We start from the raw sequence: 17,909 nt of genomic DNA, 5'->3' as shown, positions 1-17,909 counted from the left end.
TAATGTATTTTGACAGTTGAAGGCACTGGATGTGACACTTTTCACTTTTCTGTCAAGTATCTCTGGTTGAACAGACAATAATGTAACCTAAGTAAATGCAAACGAATGATTAAGTTATTGAGTAAAAAACAGATCAAATTAGATCTTACAAAATATTTCCTAAATTTTGTTAACTCATGACTTGTGTAATCATGCCTACCTCAGCACAGTTATGGTTGGCACAAAGGGTTTGTATAGGCAACAAAATAGAAGATACAATATATTTTTATTATTATTAATATGATACATTTAAAAAAATATATTTTTATTAACTTATAAATAATTTTTGGAAGCATGTAAATAACTTGTAGAAAGACTTAAATTTGGCATTAAATGAAAATTCAACTATTTTCTAAATGCATGTTGTTTAAACAATTCATCAGTGCAGGTTTCAGTTATCTCATAATTCTTATTCAAACTTGTCATAACTGATCTTCCAGTGAAGCAACAGGCTTCTCTCTGGTGACGAATGCTGGACTTCTCCAATAACCATATTAGTCCTACTATTTCAGTAAATTCAGTATCATATAGTAAGTATACTGTGTGCTATATGATAATTTTCCGCATGCATAGAATACCCAGATGACTTACTATATGCATTATGCCACCAAGATCTCACTGCGCTGGGTACTGCATCCCACAATGCAATGCACATGACCTTTAATTCCAGAGTGATGAATAAACCAGTAGCAGATCGTGGGAGTCTTCAGGAATTGTTTTAGAAAACAATTCCATTTATTGGAAATGACACACTTAAATTTTTGTTGTTGATATTTCTGTATAAAATAAAAAAAATATGTAAAAACATGATGTAAAAGACAAAGCTACTCACCAAATTAAACATGCAACTAAAGAGATGACAAAATATGCTGTTTTTTAAAAGAGGACCTATTATGCTTTCTTAGATGTTTCTTACTTTTTCAACTTTCTTTATTGTGTAATGTTGCTGTTTGAGCATGAAAAATGTCTGCAAAGTTCCGCCTCGATTGTAGTCTTGAGTTTTCTTCCGCGAACGTCATAAAATTCCTCGTTCACATAATTTTCCCGCCCAAGACTCGCCCTGGTTGAGTAGTGTCGCAGTTATGGTAAGGGGAGTGACATTTCCAAATTACGTTCAAAGCGGTTGACCAATCACAACACACTGATCCAGCCTACCAATCAGAGCACATTGCGCTTTTCAGAAGGAGGGGCTTCATAGAGACAGGAACTAAACAGGGCTGCGTTTCCCAAAAGCATCGTAAGCCTAAGCTGATCTTATATACTGATGAGTTTTCAGTAAGCTGTAAACTAATAATGCCATTCAGGAGGAACTCATGAGACGTGCTGCTTTTTTTTAATGGCCATTCAGAATATGACCTTTCAATAATGAACTTGCTTTGAACTGTAAGGTGACAATCATAAATGAGCGGGAACTTGTGGTCTGGTGCAGGACTTAAGCATCAGATCAGTAAGGTCATCCAGGACTTCCCCTTTTTCATTCACTCTGGTTGCATTCTCCACATCTCTGTTCTACTGTGGACCGCAACATTATTATATTTAATACTAGTTAGTGTGTTTGAACAGACTTAATGTGGATGTGCATAATTCAAAGCACTGTGTCCACAGGGCATTCATCAATAATTCAAAGGCTGCATTTTAACTTTAAGGAAGGAAAGTTTAACATTCCCCTCGAGTCCTGACCTTTTGAAAGTGGAAACTTTTGACACGTATCAAAGGATTACACTTTCGCTGACCTGAACATCAGGAAAGAGTTCCTCTATTTACTAATTTCTTTCCATTTATGGCTTTGAAATAGACCAGAACGCCTGAGTCACAGTGACAACTGGCTGTAGTATCCAACAGTAAAAATACTTCAGATTTAAGAAACCCTTCTAACTATTGAGATTATTTTGATTTGATTTTTATTACTATTATCAGTTGTTGTTATTTATAATTATTACTAAACCAATGTATCACTAGGACGATTCATCAGCCAGTATTTGGCCATTATTAAGATCATCAGAATCAGTTGATTGGGTGATCGACATAAGTGTTAGTTCCCCAAATATATAGATCCTTCTTAGTTCATATATATATATATATATACATATATACACACACACACAGAACAAAATTATAAATGCAACACTTTTTTTGCCCCCATTTTTCATGAGCTGAACTCAAAGATCTAAGACTTTTTCTATATACACAAAAGGCCTATTTCTCTCAAATATTGTTCACAAATCTGTCTAAATCTGTGTTAGTGAGCACTTTTCCTTTGCCGAGATAATCCATCCACCTCACAGGTGTGGCATATCAGGATGCTGATTAGACAGCATGATTATTGCACAGGTGTGCCTTAGGCTGGCCACAATAAAAGGCCACTCTAAAATGTGCAGTTTTACTGTATTGCGGGGGTCCGTGGGGGTCTGAAAACCAGTCAGTATCTGGTGTGACCACCATTTGCCTCACGCAGTGCAACACATCTCCTTTGCATAGAGTTGATCAGGTTGATTGTGGCCTGTGGAATGTTGGTCCACTCCTCTTCAATGACTGTGCGAAGTTGCTGGATATTGGCAGGACCTGGAACAGCTGTCGAATATGCCGATTCAGAGCATCCCAAACATGCTCAATGGGTGACATGTCCGGTGAGTACGCTGGCCATGCAAGAACTGGGATGTTTTCAGCTTTTTGCCCACTCATGACGGTTACGATGACGAACTGCAGTCAGGTCGAGACCCCGATGAGAACGACGAGCATGCAGATGCAGCTTCCCTAAGGCCGGTTGGATGTACTGCCAAATTCTCTGAAACGCCTTTGGAGACGGCTTATGGTAGAGAAATGAACATTCAATTCACGGGCAACAGCTCTGGTGGACATTCCTGCAGTCAGCATGCCAATTGCACGCTCCCTCAAAACTTGCGACATCTGTGACATTGTGCTGTGTGATAAAACTGCACATTTTAGAGTGGCCTTTTATTGTGGCCAGCCTAAGGCACACCTGTGCAATAATCATGCTATGGCATGGTTTTATTTCAGTTAGCCTAAAAGCTAGTTTGATTTGCATTGAGAGATGATCTTATGGAAAGTACCCCATGCCAATCTCTAGGTATGGTGAAGGCTATGTGATGATGTGGGGCTATTTTAATTCCAAAGGCCAAGGGAACTTTATCAGGATGCATAGTATCCTAAAAAAAAAATTAAAAAAATACTTAAAAATAAAAATCTGCCTGCCTCTATGGGAATTTAACATAGGGGTGTACTCACTTATGCACCATGTATTTTAAGGAAGAACATTTATTTATTTACGATACATTATTCATTCACAAAGAAAATTGGTGTCCTTAAAGGTTGGATTTTTCCTAATTTTTTAAATTAAGGCATTAAGTTCAATTTCCAAAATATGATTTTTTATTCCTCTTTTTAGTCAACTTTAGCATGGGTGTATTCACTTATGCATTGCACTGTATATAGTGAGAGAGTATTAGTATGCCATCTAATGTGTTATTAAATTACATGGATATATCAGAATTATATCTGTCATCTACCACCCCGCTCTCCAGATTTTACTTTAGAAACCCAAAATTAACCCTAAATTCATCATTTATTATTTATAAAAATAGAAGCTGTGTTACATCATATCCTGGCTGTTGCCCATATTAAAGGAGAACTCCGCAACTCGAGCGAACTCTACTCACTTCTTCGCTGATTTTCCCTTTTGTTGTCGCATGTTTTCCCCACGAGCTCCCCCTACAGCTGTGGGGGGGGCGTATATGTCACAACACGGTCGTAAAAAACTCAGTTGCGGCGGCCTCCTCCCCCTCTCTACCGCTGCTCATGTGCGTTTGTTTTGATCAGAGCAAGCCAACTGTATCGTGTGGAGCTATGTCTACTGAGGTGAGTAATCTGGTAATACATCATACATGCGTGTGTGTTTGTCGAATTGCCGTAAAGCAATTCGTGTTTCGCGCTCGTTCTCGTTCTCGCTTCTCACGAGACTTCCAATTTCTATCTTGCCGGGACGGTAGTGCCCAAGTTGCAAGGTTGGTTTTCCGCCTGGGAACGCTGGGGGGAGCGGGGAAAGTCACCAATATCACCAGAACAGGTTGTTTAACCATCCAAATGATTTCTAGACAGTTTTATTAAGTTAAAAAAGTTACCAAGTTCTCCTTTAATTGCAGTTGACAAAAACGGACAAAAGTGTTACTGCTAAATTGACTAGCAAATCCATTTACTAAAGTGGCACAGTGAAAAACCACAAAATTAGCACTGTATGACAAGGTGTATGACAAGGCCTGTGGCATATTAAAGGTTATCATACACTGTAAACATGTTGTTCTGTAATTATTCGTAGAAATAGAGGTATTGAGATCACAGTGTCTGAGACCACTATTGTGGTTTTCTATAAAAATAATCAAGTTTACTAAATTGCTGTGACGTGGGCAACTAGATACTATAAATCCGGCCATGCAGGGCTTATATTTTCCGCCCTGCTCTAAAAGCAGTGACGGAGGTGTCAGGCTCATTAACCTTAATGGTGACATTTGGACAGGCGAGAGCAATGCGTGCGCTCTCAAATCAGCCTACCTTCTGTTTCCTGTTTAACTCCAGACAAAAATAGGTGTCATTTGTGGGCTTATGTTGTTGAGTCTACTGTCCTGCCCCAAACACTTAAATTTTTCATCAAGCTGCATCACAAGACTGTGTTTGTTTACCTTGCTGTCTGGATCTCAACAACACCTTACTTTGTCCTCTAATTCACTGTGTGCTCATAGACAGTATAAGCCTGCATTCAGAAAATAACACCTTGAGTCATATTCTATATATTTTTCAGTCTGTTTCAATTATACATTGGCCAGTGGGTTTCAATCGTCCCACGCAGAGCGATTGTTCTCATCTAGGCCCAGAAGGAATCTGTGGACTTTTTTTGCGTTGATTCTGAGGATCTTTAAGATTCAATGAAATGGAACTAAACACTAGAGTTTAACCTGAAAGTACAACACTCTTATCCATGGCTGAAAGTAGGGTTTTTTCCCAAACATTTTGATGCCAAGGACCACCAAATATAATAATCCCCTTGTGAGGGATTCCCAGCTATGTTTTCATGTAAAGATCCATATGTAATGGCAAAATGGAAAAATATTGACTTTGTAGTGTATTTCTATCTACCCACTGTTAGAGTGATGTTATATGTACAAACCTAAAAAGAAACATTTTTAGTTAAATACATTTTATTTGAAAGAGCTTTTTTTAAGAAGTATTTTTCAAGAACACATATGCAGTTAACTTTGACAGCCATATATAAAGCAAAAACACCAAAATGTATACCAAAAAATATACCAAAATTGCACTTTTTAATATTTCATTCCTTCAAAAGAAGTCAATAGCCACACATGCGGCCACAGAATTTAAGTGAACATCATTCATAAAGTTCCTCTTTCTTTTGTGTTAATTCAATATTTTTGGCTAACCTGATCTGGTTGTTTCCGGGTGTTTCAAACAAGGATCCACAGAATGTTGTTCAAATGTTTGGGGCGAGTACGATTTTCTTTTTTTGAACGACACTGATACTTTTATCACACAAAAAAGCATTAAAATGATCAAAAGTGACAGGAAAAGACTGATCCAAAAAAATTGGATTCAAAATAAATGCTGTTCTTTTGAACTTTCGTTTGAACCTTTTCTAAATGTTTGGTTAAACAGTAAGTTTAGATAGATTAAACAGTTAAAACCTCTGAAAATGAACGCTTGGCCCATTTGATCCAGGGTTTAACTACCCTATTCTCCTCTAGTTTCATGTTGGACACCATTGCACTTCTGTGAACTCTGTGCTGAATGGGCTAGACATGCCTCCTGCAGACTGACAAGGTAATGCGCCTGAACCCCACGTGGGCAGCACCTGTGTTTATCTGTGCGACGTGACAGTAAATGCTGCATGACGTGCTGTGTTGGCAGCTGCTGGGCTCTTAAATTATACACTTCAGCCTGCTGATCCAGGTTCAGCCCAGGGGTGTAGTGGGAGTATGCGTGCCATCAGGCCATGCGCACGCCACAGATCTGCAGTCTGCTAATAACATGACTTTGCAAAAGAGCCCTGGCATTTAGTTGAGGACAGATGATTGGAATTTGCTTGTGTGTCTTTAAAAGGGGGATTTTGAGACTGCTCTTACAAGTTATTCCTTCATTTACTAGCAGTTTCAGTGAAGACTTTGGGTGAGCACACATGGAGAGGTGATGAGGGCAATGGAGGATTGACAGAGAGGTGATTTGATACTCGACACACACGGCCCTTTGTATGCTCTTTCCAGTTTCAAGCCTGAAATGGTTTAGGATCAGTTTTATTTTTGTGCCATTTGACCATCAAACCATTTGATGTGTAAGCATATGCCAATGCCTAAGACTTTCCTATCTAAGGAGGAGATGGCAACCTCTGTGTATTTGTCACTTGAATAAGTAAGCCAATCATATGATGGCCCTGATGTCACAGAAACGGGTTTAACAAAAGCACCATTGGCTGAATATTATATATATGTATCTATATTATTTTAGGACAATGTGAAGTTGTTGCTAGGGACTGTGTTCTTGTGGTGCCATCAGCTTGTCAGCATTGTCATTTGATGCATTCAAGTTCTCCTTGGAAGTTATTTATGAGTTGGGAAGTTGGGACATCAGGTGCATCACTTAAGATGCCGATGTACTTTTTCTTTTTTACAAAGAATTCAGCAAGATTTAACTTTACTTCTACAAAAGGATGAATAAGGAATGCACATCAGTTGTGCTTTTGTTTTTTTAATGTTTTTAATTCAATTCAGTTCAATTCGTAATTTATAGCGCTTTTCATAATACACATTGTTTCAAAGCAGCATTAAAGAAAATGATTGTTTCAATGTTACAATTTAGGAAGTATTCTGTTATCAGTAAGACATGCTGCTGCTGTACAATATAGCATACATGAATTACCTGTAGCAGATCTATACAGGTGGAGCTGGGGAAGGTGGAGGGTTTCTGAAAGCGCACTGCAACTGCTACAGCAAACGCTGACCAAGTATTTGAAGGATGAGCAGCGAGCTCATTGGCTATGATACAGCAGGGACCAATCAGCTGTGCCCTATAGAGATTTATGTGATTGTAACCAGGTTGAGGTAAGAACCTACCAGCCTGAGCCGTCTAGAGTTTCATGACAGAACTATGTTGACACAATGAATGTGTTAGGCAGCAATTACAACTTGTACTCATATTATAAGATAAGGATAATATTACAATAAATTGATCTATCATTTGTTAACCATATTTTATAGGACACTTAAGTGAAGTGAACTACACTATCTTAGTTTCTGAAAATGCATTTACTATATAAAGCAAATACATCCCTATATTTTTATTCAATTTATGAAGGTACTGTTAATTTAATTGTTATATATTCAGTCGTAATTGTACAATACTAGCATGTTTTTTACATGCAAATTTTATTGTAAATAAATAAAATGATAAATAAATTCATTTTAACAAATGTATTTATTGTGTCCACAATATTTTATCAACAACACGCCGCCCAGTTTGGAAACTTAAAGAAAGTTCTGAATTTCCCACTTGTGACTTTGTGGCACCGTTTATGTGGCAACTGTCCTGAGACTCCAGAGTATTCAGTCACATGGAATATATGACATAATATGCCAAAGTTGTCAGTATGCAGGCGCCATCCGTCAGCAACTGAGATGAATGGGAATGCTGACGGATACCTCTATCCAGGTATTACTGACTCCTATTGTTTCCGTTGTGTGGTTGTATGTTTCACTCTTTGTCATCAGTATGACTCTTTAATAGAGTGGAACAATCAGAACTATTACTAACGAGAACTTGCAGTTTTCATTTCAGATGCTTCTGTGAAAGATTATCATTCTGATTTATTGGCTAAGGGGGATATGAGAGTGGAACAAAAGCCACGTTCAGGAAGTGTAGAAGCCACTAATGAAGGTTAAGAGTGGAAGAAGTCCTTGGGCTGCCTTTCACATCACATGTTTCACGTCATGTCCTTCCAGACACTGGAAGTTAACCGTAAATGGACTGTTCTTAGAAAAACTGGAAGTTTTGTGGAAAATAAGAAATTGGCATCATGTGTATAACTTTTGGTTAACATTTTTTTTGCTCTTTTGTAACTCAGGATACTTATATTTGATTTAAAGAGATAGTTCACCCAAAAATGAAAATTGTAATCATTCACTCACCCTCATGTTGTTTTAAACCTGTATGTTCTTTTTTTCCACTGGGGAACAGTTAATACATTTTGAAGAATGTCTCTACAATTAAAGTCACTGACATTCAGAATATCTTCTTTTCCAAGTTGGTCTTGTAACAATTTGATGTGAAATATTGGAGTTTGAAATCTCTTACTTTTGATTGTAAAATTTAGTTTCCTTGGAAAACTAAGCACTGACACTATTGAGATCTCTTCTAAAACACTTCTAAAACTTTTTTCTCAGAAGAAATCTGAGGAGCAAGAAATTTAAGCATTAAATCTTATTAATATAAGTTTAAAGTCAGCATGAAATGAAAAATCACTGTATCTGTTTTATAAATGCATGTTATTTATCTTATTGTGAACAATTCATCCATGTATATGATTCTTTTTTTATGATTCCACGTAATTTTTAATCAAAATGTCATAACTTCCGATGAAAACAACTTTCCTATGGTTGGCAAAACAAAAATGGTCCAGAAATAGTGTTTGAAGAAACCTTTTCTCTATAGTATATAGTAAATAAATGGTAGCGTACGTTCTTTCCTCATGAGTAAATGTATACTTTACTCCTGTGTGAGTGTTTTCACACTCTCAGACTAGCCAGAGCTCAGTTCATTAAAGTTAAAAATCTGGCCAAGTTTCCCCCGCACAGGGTCCTCTTACCGGAGCTGCAGTCACTTACCATCTGCCCCTGTGTTTACACTCATCAGCAGACTGCTGGTAATCTCAGAAACATTTCCTACTAGCTTAGCCAAAGGGAATAAGGCAGGCGTTCAGTGTAACGTCTGTCGCAAGACACAAACAAGAATATGTGTCTCTCTTATGCACTCTATGTCGCTCGCACAGGTAATACCGGCCCGAAATAAACGGCACTTCAGATGCTTCAGATTTACACCTGACAATTTGCGGCAGAACTGTTGTTGTCCTTCATGAGCAAATACTCTACAAGGACAGATATTTCTCAACAAATATTTCAAACATTCCACCTTAATCGTAAACATGTTTTCCTCTGTTGCTCTTCATGTCCCTTTTATCAAGCCTTGTCCTAATATTGACCTAGCCTATGTCTCTAACTATCCACTGTTTCTTTTGAACAGTCTTATGATGCAATATGATATATACACAGGCGTGCTCTAATGCCAAAAACATACTCTATGCAAGTACACAAATGCAGATATGAATGTGTTGCAAGCATGCAGCACCAATGTATAGCCTATTTTTAGTTGTTTTTTTCCATTCTTTCAACTGATGGAGTTTGGGTTTCTTGCTGCTGTCGCCTCTGGCTTGCTTAGTTGGGGATTTGACAATATTGTTGATTTGAATGCATTGACACAATTGGATGAGAACTGAAATGAGCTTGCTGATGACATCACTGTTGTCTGCAGAACTGCTTTATAGATGAAATGAACTAATTTAATAATTGATGATCTGTACTTGGGAACTGAATCAACACTGAACAATGACACTTTTTACAGCTGCTTTACAGCCCAAATTAACTCTGTTTGCATCATTGAATCATTTACCTGTTATCACTGTAAAGCTGCTTTGAAACCATCTGTATTGTATAAAGCTCTATATAAATAAAGGTGACATGACTTGACTTGACCATCATGTTGTTCCAAACCTGTATGACTTTATTTTTTCTCCAGCACATAAAAATAGATATTTTGAAGAATGTTTTTGTCATGGGGTCCAAAACAACCCTATTGACTTTCATTGAATGGACAAAACCATTCTCTAAAATGTCTGTAAACATGTCAACAACTTTCTCGGCAAAATTCTCTTCACATTGTTACTCTGCCGTGCCATTAGTTGACCATAAAACTGACCATAGAAAAAAGGCAGATTATGTGATGCTGTTCTTGCTAGTGCACCTTGTGTGGCTACACTGAGAATGTAAGAAATTGACCAAAAATATGCATGCATCTAATAAGGTTAGAAAAAATGCCCTTGGAAATCAATTTAAGTGGGCAAATATGAAGAGTATGTCAGCTGTCCATGACAAGCCTAAACCAGCACAACAACACACTCAGCAAAATACTGTCAAATTATCATTACCGACAGACTCCCAGAAAATATTGAAACATGATTTTTGTCAATATCACTCACCCCTAGTTATGACACATCTACAGTACTTTAATATTCTGGTCTTAAGTTGTGTCTCCTGCACCCGTGATGAAGGGTGGACAGAGAACAGAATCTATAAATAAGGTTTAGTAGTAACCTCTCACACAGTAATCTTGTGATCGTGGCTGTACTGTAATGTATTGTTCTCGTATACAGTGTGCTTTTCTGAAAGCACAATGGTGTGAGTGTGTGATAATAGCTTGATGTTTGGTGGAGGTGCTGTCCTGTGTTGTCCCAGAGGTGCTCCACACCCTTCCACAGCACATTTCTGTGCCCTGTCTCCGGGGGATCCTCCCGATCAGAGGAATGTAAATAAATAGAGTGGATGACCTGGGTGTTGCTTTCCTGAGAGGCCTTCCATGGGTGGGGATGTGCGCGGACAATCACTCCAGCCAGGTCAAACGGCTGAACATTTCGTTTTAGCTCTGTGTGAAACTGGGTGTGCACTGTGCACATGCATGCGAATGCATTCAAATGAATTAGAGCATGTGAACACGTGCAGTTAACACCCTTAAAATAAAGGTTTCAGAAAGGTGTTATGGCTTATCAAAACATCTATTAGCTCTTTAAATAACCCAAGGTGATTCCGTAATGGATGATTACTAGAACTAACACGCTGATCTGACACATCTGCACTGAAAAAAATTTGGAGTAGGATTTACTTGAAAAAAGCTAGGCAACTTTTTTCACTCAGAAAATGCTAGTAAATTTACAAAAGATTTGCCAAGTAAAAACCTAAACATATTCATCAGTAGCTTTAATTAGAAATCTTTAAGTTAAATTTACTTGGAATATGGAATTAAGTAAACTTTACTTAACCTAGTTAAGTGAAAGTAACACAGAAAATAAGTAATTTTAACTTGGCTAGTAAAAGGTTGATTAATAGTGATTTAGTTGAAATTTCCTTTGCATTTCATTTCACTCAAACAATAATATTGAATTATACCAGTCATTTATAGTATGTGCTTTACTTATATTATCTAAGTAATTTATACTACAGCATGTCAGATGTTAAGCATCATGTGAATGCAAAGACCTCAATACTTGGTAGACAATACACAATGACGGTAACATTTGATGGATCGTTTTTGTGTTTGAATGTGTCATTTTGAGCAGAAAATTTACTCGAAATGTCACAAAATGGCAAGTTACTAATCCTGACAACAAAAAAGAAATGATAAAACAGTGTAAATACAGCTAGAAACCAGTGAAAAATTAACCTCATTAATTATTCAAGGTCCAGTGCATGATGGGAACCCCAGTATCAGAAAAGCTGAGTAATTTTTACTTAATTTTATTGAGTTGATATTTACGCTTTCATTTCTACTCGCTTGAATTTAGTACTGATATGGAATTTACTTCGTTTTTTTAATTCTTGCCTGAACTAACTTTTTCATGTAAATTACATTGTTTTTTTTCAGTAGTATTTACTTCACCAAAAAATCATTTTTTACAGTGTGGGACAAGTACTTTTCTAATGTCCGATGAATCATATAGCACAGGGGTTTTCAGATTTTTGATGCCAAGGACTCACAAAATGGATCCCGTTCTGAGGGACTCCCTTCCTAAAATATAAAGTCAGACATATATTTTAATGCACCAATGCCCACGTATATCCACCTTATCTTTCACATAACAGTGGGCACTTCCAGTTGTTTTTAGCTGTAAAAAACAGCTTTTTATGCTGATTGATATTGCAAACTGGAAATTCTTACCGTATTATTTTAATGAATTGTCGTAATTATAAACACACTGATTTGTAGCACAAATAGTTTTACCATTGACTGCACTTTATGATTGTTCTTGTTATTTTCCTATAGCGGCTAATGAATCGCACATTCACGAAAAAAAAAAGTTTTTTTCTGAATATACGATTTAATATAAATTTGTTATCAGAAACAGTTGTATTAAAATGAAGACATAAAACATTAACAATTTAACTTATTCTTTAAAATGTAATCAAATGAAAATATAGCAATTACTTTTTTTGACAATAAAAATGCAGAGGTTTACTGTTAAGATTTAAACATTAAAAAATTTTTTTGTTTAATTATTATTATTGTCATCACTATTAATACTTTGAGAAGAATATTCTACTGTACAAAAGTAATATATATCTGTCACAATTTTTGAGTATGTGTAGTATTAAATGAGTAGTAGAAAAATATTAAATGTGATGTTATAAAGAACATGTTAAAATTAAATATTGCCACTGTACTGTAGCCAAAACAAAATACTCGATTATTTTGGATAATTCAAATTATTGTGTTAAAGATATTTCATAAATATTTTAAGTCAACACATTAAGTACAACTAAATTATGTAAAATATTTTATATTTTCTGTGGATTCCCCAGCACACCCTTGCACTTGGGGCTTCTTGGATCCCGGTTTAAAAACCAGACCTCAAAACATTGTAATAATCCAGCAAGATTTTTGTATGAACAAAAAGTCCTACAACAGATGGCCCACACAGAGATCAGTCTGGAAATCTAAAATTGAACATTCCTACTGGCACACTTAAGCAAAATATATAAATAACCATCTTAAAACAAACATTTCTTGCACAGTACTCTATATTTTAAACCACTCTCCATAAGCTCCTACTCTTTGCAACACAGAGAGCAGTTGGGCTGGACTGGCTCCTCGAATGCATACAAATCAATAATCGATATTTAAGCATTCCCAAAATTGTTATTCCTGTGTAAATCAAATTAATGCTAGATATTTGTGCTATAAATTATGGACATGGCATCTGAGGACTAATTCTCCAGTTATTTTGCTTTAATTCCAGATTTAATCATATATAGGCTCGTTCTTACGTACTAGAGCACGTTCGCCCGCATGCGCACTATTCAGAAACGGCTCTTTAAATCTCTTGACAAACTAAAAGACGTAATTTAAATTTGTATATATTCAAAATGAAAGATATAGATTGTACTGAATGTCAGCTTGCTTATTTTGCTCCAGATAAGGATTAATTAAGTCCACATGTTGTAAAACAAGAAACTATGCTTCTAAACACAGGTCGAGAGCTGTTGTTCCAACCACAAAATTTTGCTTTGCTGTTTGCGAATGTTCGTTGGAACTATGTTTTCGGGAAACACAGACTTGTTAAACTTCGCTGATAACAACGGAACTTGCGACCATAATTGTCTAACGATGCTTTTGTGAAAACGCACTCAAGTTTGATTTCAATTGCTTCAATAACACAATGACCCAAATTTATTTACTGAAACTTTACTTTTGGTGTCAGTTTTTGACTAAATTCTGGTTCCGGAATTAAAAAAGATTTTTTTTTAAATGTATTTCAGTGCATCACTATACTCATCACGATGTGAGGGGCAAGGCACTATTTGCAAGAGTGCAAAGGTGCAGTCCCATTTACTGTTGCTAGGCAAAATCCAGTCATTTCATTAGGAATTCGTATGATCAGGTTCGAGTTTTTTGCCCGCGAAATCTTGCAGAAATTTTGTAACTGCACCGTCCACATGAGCATGAAGATGATGACATCCTTGTATCATCTGTCTAAAAGTAACTGCATGGTGAGGCATTTGGTCATTATGTGTCACATTTTCACTTGTTCACATCCATCTGTTCTACCCCACACTTACACTCACGTGTTCTTGCATCCAATGACGCCACTCTGACAAATAAAACTCCTTTCCCTGTGGCCACAACCAGGCCTGAACACATGTTGCTGAAAGATGCATGAGCTGGCTAATCTCTGACACTAAATGATCATCCCTCAAACAAGATGAGTCATGCTGTCTGTTTCTGTCTACTCACCGCACAGTACCTTATCCCACTGGCTCCGCGTATCAGGTGACTATACAGGCCTTGAAATATTCAGAGCTATGTGAGAGCATCTAAATATAGATGTGTTTCTGCTCCCAGGACGCTGTCTAAATGTCATAGTGCGAAAAGCGCGGATTAGTGCACATTTTCAATCCCGTATCCTGCATGGTGAATGAGTGGAACTGTCGAAAACCCTGAGCGTTAAGATTAGTATCTGTTCCTCACTACCTTATCATGTTGTGAACTGTTTGGTCTGACACAGTAACGCCCAGCATGACCCAGAATATGTAGAGAACAATTCAGTAAGGCAAAGGTCATTTTGAATCCAGCTACTGTTGTTGCAACTTTGTGTCGTTGATAAGGCTCACTGAACGGTTACTTGATGTGAAGATAAGCTACAAAAATATCTTTGATTTAGAAATATAAGAGAATAATCAAGAGCAACGCTGATGATTATTGAACTGAGAATAACCAGAGAAAGCAAGAGAGTAAAAAGACTTATGGCTGCATGATTAATTGAAAAATAACCAAAAACACAATTATTTAAAATGTGTATATATATGTGTATATATATCTTGATATACATATATATATATATATGAGTGTTTCAGAGTGAAGTGTGACAGTTTTTATTTACACGAAAGCAGCACATGATCCGGTGTTTTCAGTGTCTCGGAGCGTTTCGGTTCACAGGAAATGCTGCTTCACACAGACATCTCTGCATCTGCTCTGAGTCTGGGCCGTGTTTAATGTGCATTTGGGATTGCAACATGATGTCCCAACCATCTTCCCATACTTGTAATGAGAAGCGTTGTCAAAACTTCTTCTAAAGAGAAGCTTTAACGGCTCCCTGTGGTTTTTCCGGGCAAAATAAAAGCTTGATGATCAAACATTTGAAAATGAAGAAATGAAGACAGCCATAAATATTAGTATTGTAATTTTACAATTGTATTATAAAATCAAATTATATTATACTCATTTTATTAATTTGGCAGTGAAAGATTACAATAGCAGTTTTTCTTTAGCCTAGAAATCTAGACACACCCTAGCGGCAGCAAAATGCATTTTGCAGCCAGGGTAGTCTAGCAACTCTCCATTGACTTTCGAGCTGCAAAAACCTAAATTGGGTCAGGCCAATCACGTCGTGTATAGAGTAGGCGGGGCGGGCTTAACATAATGACGACAGAGTTGCGACGGTTCCCTGGCTGCTACTTGAAAACAAAGAATGGCTTCTGCTGGAGAACAGTCTTTCGAATCGGCTTTGGCCGCGACTCTGGAGGACTTGGAGTTAGGTTTTTCTTTGAGAAAAGAGCATAGAACGGCACTTAAGTCATTCTTAAAAAAAGGAAGATGTGTTCGTAGTTTTGTGTTCCTAGTATTTCTTATTTTGTTTAGTATTTTTATATTATCACATAATATATATAATCACAAAATTTTACTTAAGAAAATAGCAGGTCAATTTTTTTCCCTCCCAATTGTACAGACTTTACCAGTAATTTTTTGTCTGACTTGCGAAGCAACTCTTTAGAAGTGTTTTTTTTTTTTTTTTTAATAAAGGTTGATTGTTTTTTTAGCATAGGGCTATACCCATTTAAACAGGAGAGCTCAACAATAACAATTGCGACAGACCAGTTTGATTTCTTTTAAGTGGAACTGATGGCAAGATTGACAGGCTGTGTGAAATCAATGATGCTCTGTTGTCGCTGGGTGACACGCAAGCTGTGGGAGCAAATGACCTGCAGGACTTTAGCCTCCTGTCAGACATATGATGGCCCGGCACTGCTGGCAGGCATCACCCTAGGGATCACCTCAACACATCCACAGACTGATAGCCGCATGACAGCAAGAAAATTGCAGTTTTTGTTTGGTATATGCCCAACTGTTCTAGGGCTCCGATAATTAGAACGATGTGTCTAATCAGGTGACTCATAGATTCATAAACATGTCATTACATTGGAAGAGTTTGGCTTTCAGCATTAATATATATTGTTATAGTCAAAAATTATTCCAATTTAAAATAACTGATTTCTAATGTAATTTATTCCTGTGATGGTTCAGCTGCATCATTACTCCAGTCTTCAGTGTCACACAATCCTTTAGAAATCATTGTTGATTTGGGGCTCAAGAAACATTATGTGAGACTTACCCTAATAGTAAAATGGAAAAGCTGAATAGCGTTTTCTAGATTTTGTTTGTATGACTCTTTGTGATGGTTCTTGAAGCTTGTAGACTCAGCTTGGCTTGTTTCAGTGCCACCAAACTTTCTTCAGCTTTTCTCAACCTTTCCTTCAGCCATCACTTGGAACTGTCAGATTGGTTTTGAAGTGGTGACGAATGCTTCCTGCGTGACGCTGAGGTGATAAAAGCTTTAAGGCAGCATTTCCATATCATGCTGTCGGCCCTCAATTCGACTTTGCCTCAAACTCCCACAAGCAGCCCTTCTCCAACTCAGATGTCTCTCGTCAGCTACAGCATGAGATCGCTCTCCTGTAAAGAGTATCAGCAGTAACAAGCTCCCTTTACAACACTGTCGAAGCTTGCTTGTTAGCAACTTGGAATTAACTTAATGAAGGAGCAGTTCAGATCATAGTGCGAAGTGCGGCATTGAGATTGAAGCTGAAGTTCATCTCCGAGGCCTGAGATTCAGTTTTGGCAGGTTTTTAATGTGAGGTTAGGCTAGTAAGTACACATGTTGAATTATTTATGATCTCAGCACAGGGAAGTGTTATTCAAATGGGCAGTTTCAGGCTGCAATAATTTGGGTGGTTCAGCTTGTGGTTTGCACTGGTGGAATATGTTCTTCCGTATTTTGGATTCGCTCAATGCAACGTCTAGACATGGTTTTTCTGTAAATATCAGCAATGTATGCTGATTGTCAATAAAGTTTTTTTAATATAACAAAACACTTTTTTTATTTGACTTTGTCCTTTTTTAACCTTCATTTAATGGCTGCAAAATACTGCATGACACACACGTTCACCATCACAAAAAGTTTGTTGGAAGGCAGCAGCTAATAAGGTGAACCGCAGCCATAGCGGCGATTAGCCCCTTTTGATCTTGAGGTGATGTTAACAAGCGAAGGCTGGGGTGGTTTTGGAGGGGAACCTTCATCAAACTACAAACGCCTCATTTAATAAAAGTCAGAGCGAGAAGTGTGCACAATACGCTTGCCAGACCACATTAGACGGACAGAAACCCAGGGAGTGGCTGCCTGTGCTGAGAGACATCTAACCTAACGCATCATGGTTTCGCTGTAACTTTAGAGTTGGAGTGTAAGCTTCTGTAAGTCCTGTGATGTTCAGTGTTTGATGCAGCAGCTAAATTAGCTGTCAAGCCATCAACTGTTGAGTTCACTTCAATTCCCAGTGCATGCTAAGCAAGCCAGTCCAGTTGCCATGCTAAATGCTTCTTTGGAAACACTTCAACCTCAAGGTTTTGAGCTGTCTGAAATTTCAAATAACCTTGACTGCATAAGTAATAACCAGACCTTCTAACATATATCAGCAGTTTTTTTTTTCTTATTTGTTTTTCTAATAATTTAGATTTTTCTTTATTTATGTTTTCTACATAGCTCTTGGGAATACTTGATTCTGAAAATAGTGTCCATGATAAAAAAATTTAAGCTGATGTGCCATTTTGGTTTAAAAAAAAAAAGCTTGATTTCAAGAAAAGTTTAAATATTGCTACTTTAAAACGTCATGTGGTTTTATTCAGTAAAAATTTGAGTT

General features: G+C 37.2%; 1 protein-coding gene across 1 annotated transcript in view; it reads left to right on the top strand.

Annotated features, from left to right (window-relative positions):
* Positions 1–17,909, top strand: part of bcl2b (BCL2 apoptosis regulator b) — a 41,203-nt gene that overhangs the window by 1,663 nt on the left and 21,631 nt on the right. The window lies entirely within an intron of this gene.

The sequence above is a fragment of the Abramis brama genome, assembly GCF_963993115.1.
Source record: "Abramis brama genome assembly, chromosome: 7".
In the NCBI taxonomy this organism is placed as follows: Eukaryota; Metazoa; Chordata; class Actinopteri; order Cypriniformes; family Leuciscidae; genus Abramis; species Abramis brama.
The sequence above is the reverse complement of the archived record's forward strand: the minus strand, read 5'-3'. Positions and strand labels throughout refer to the sequence as shown.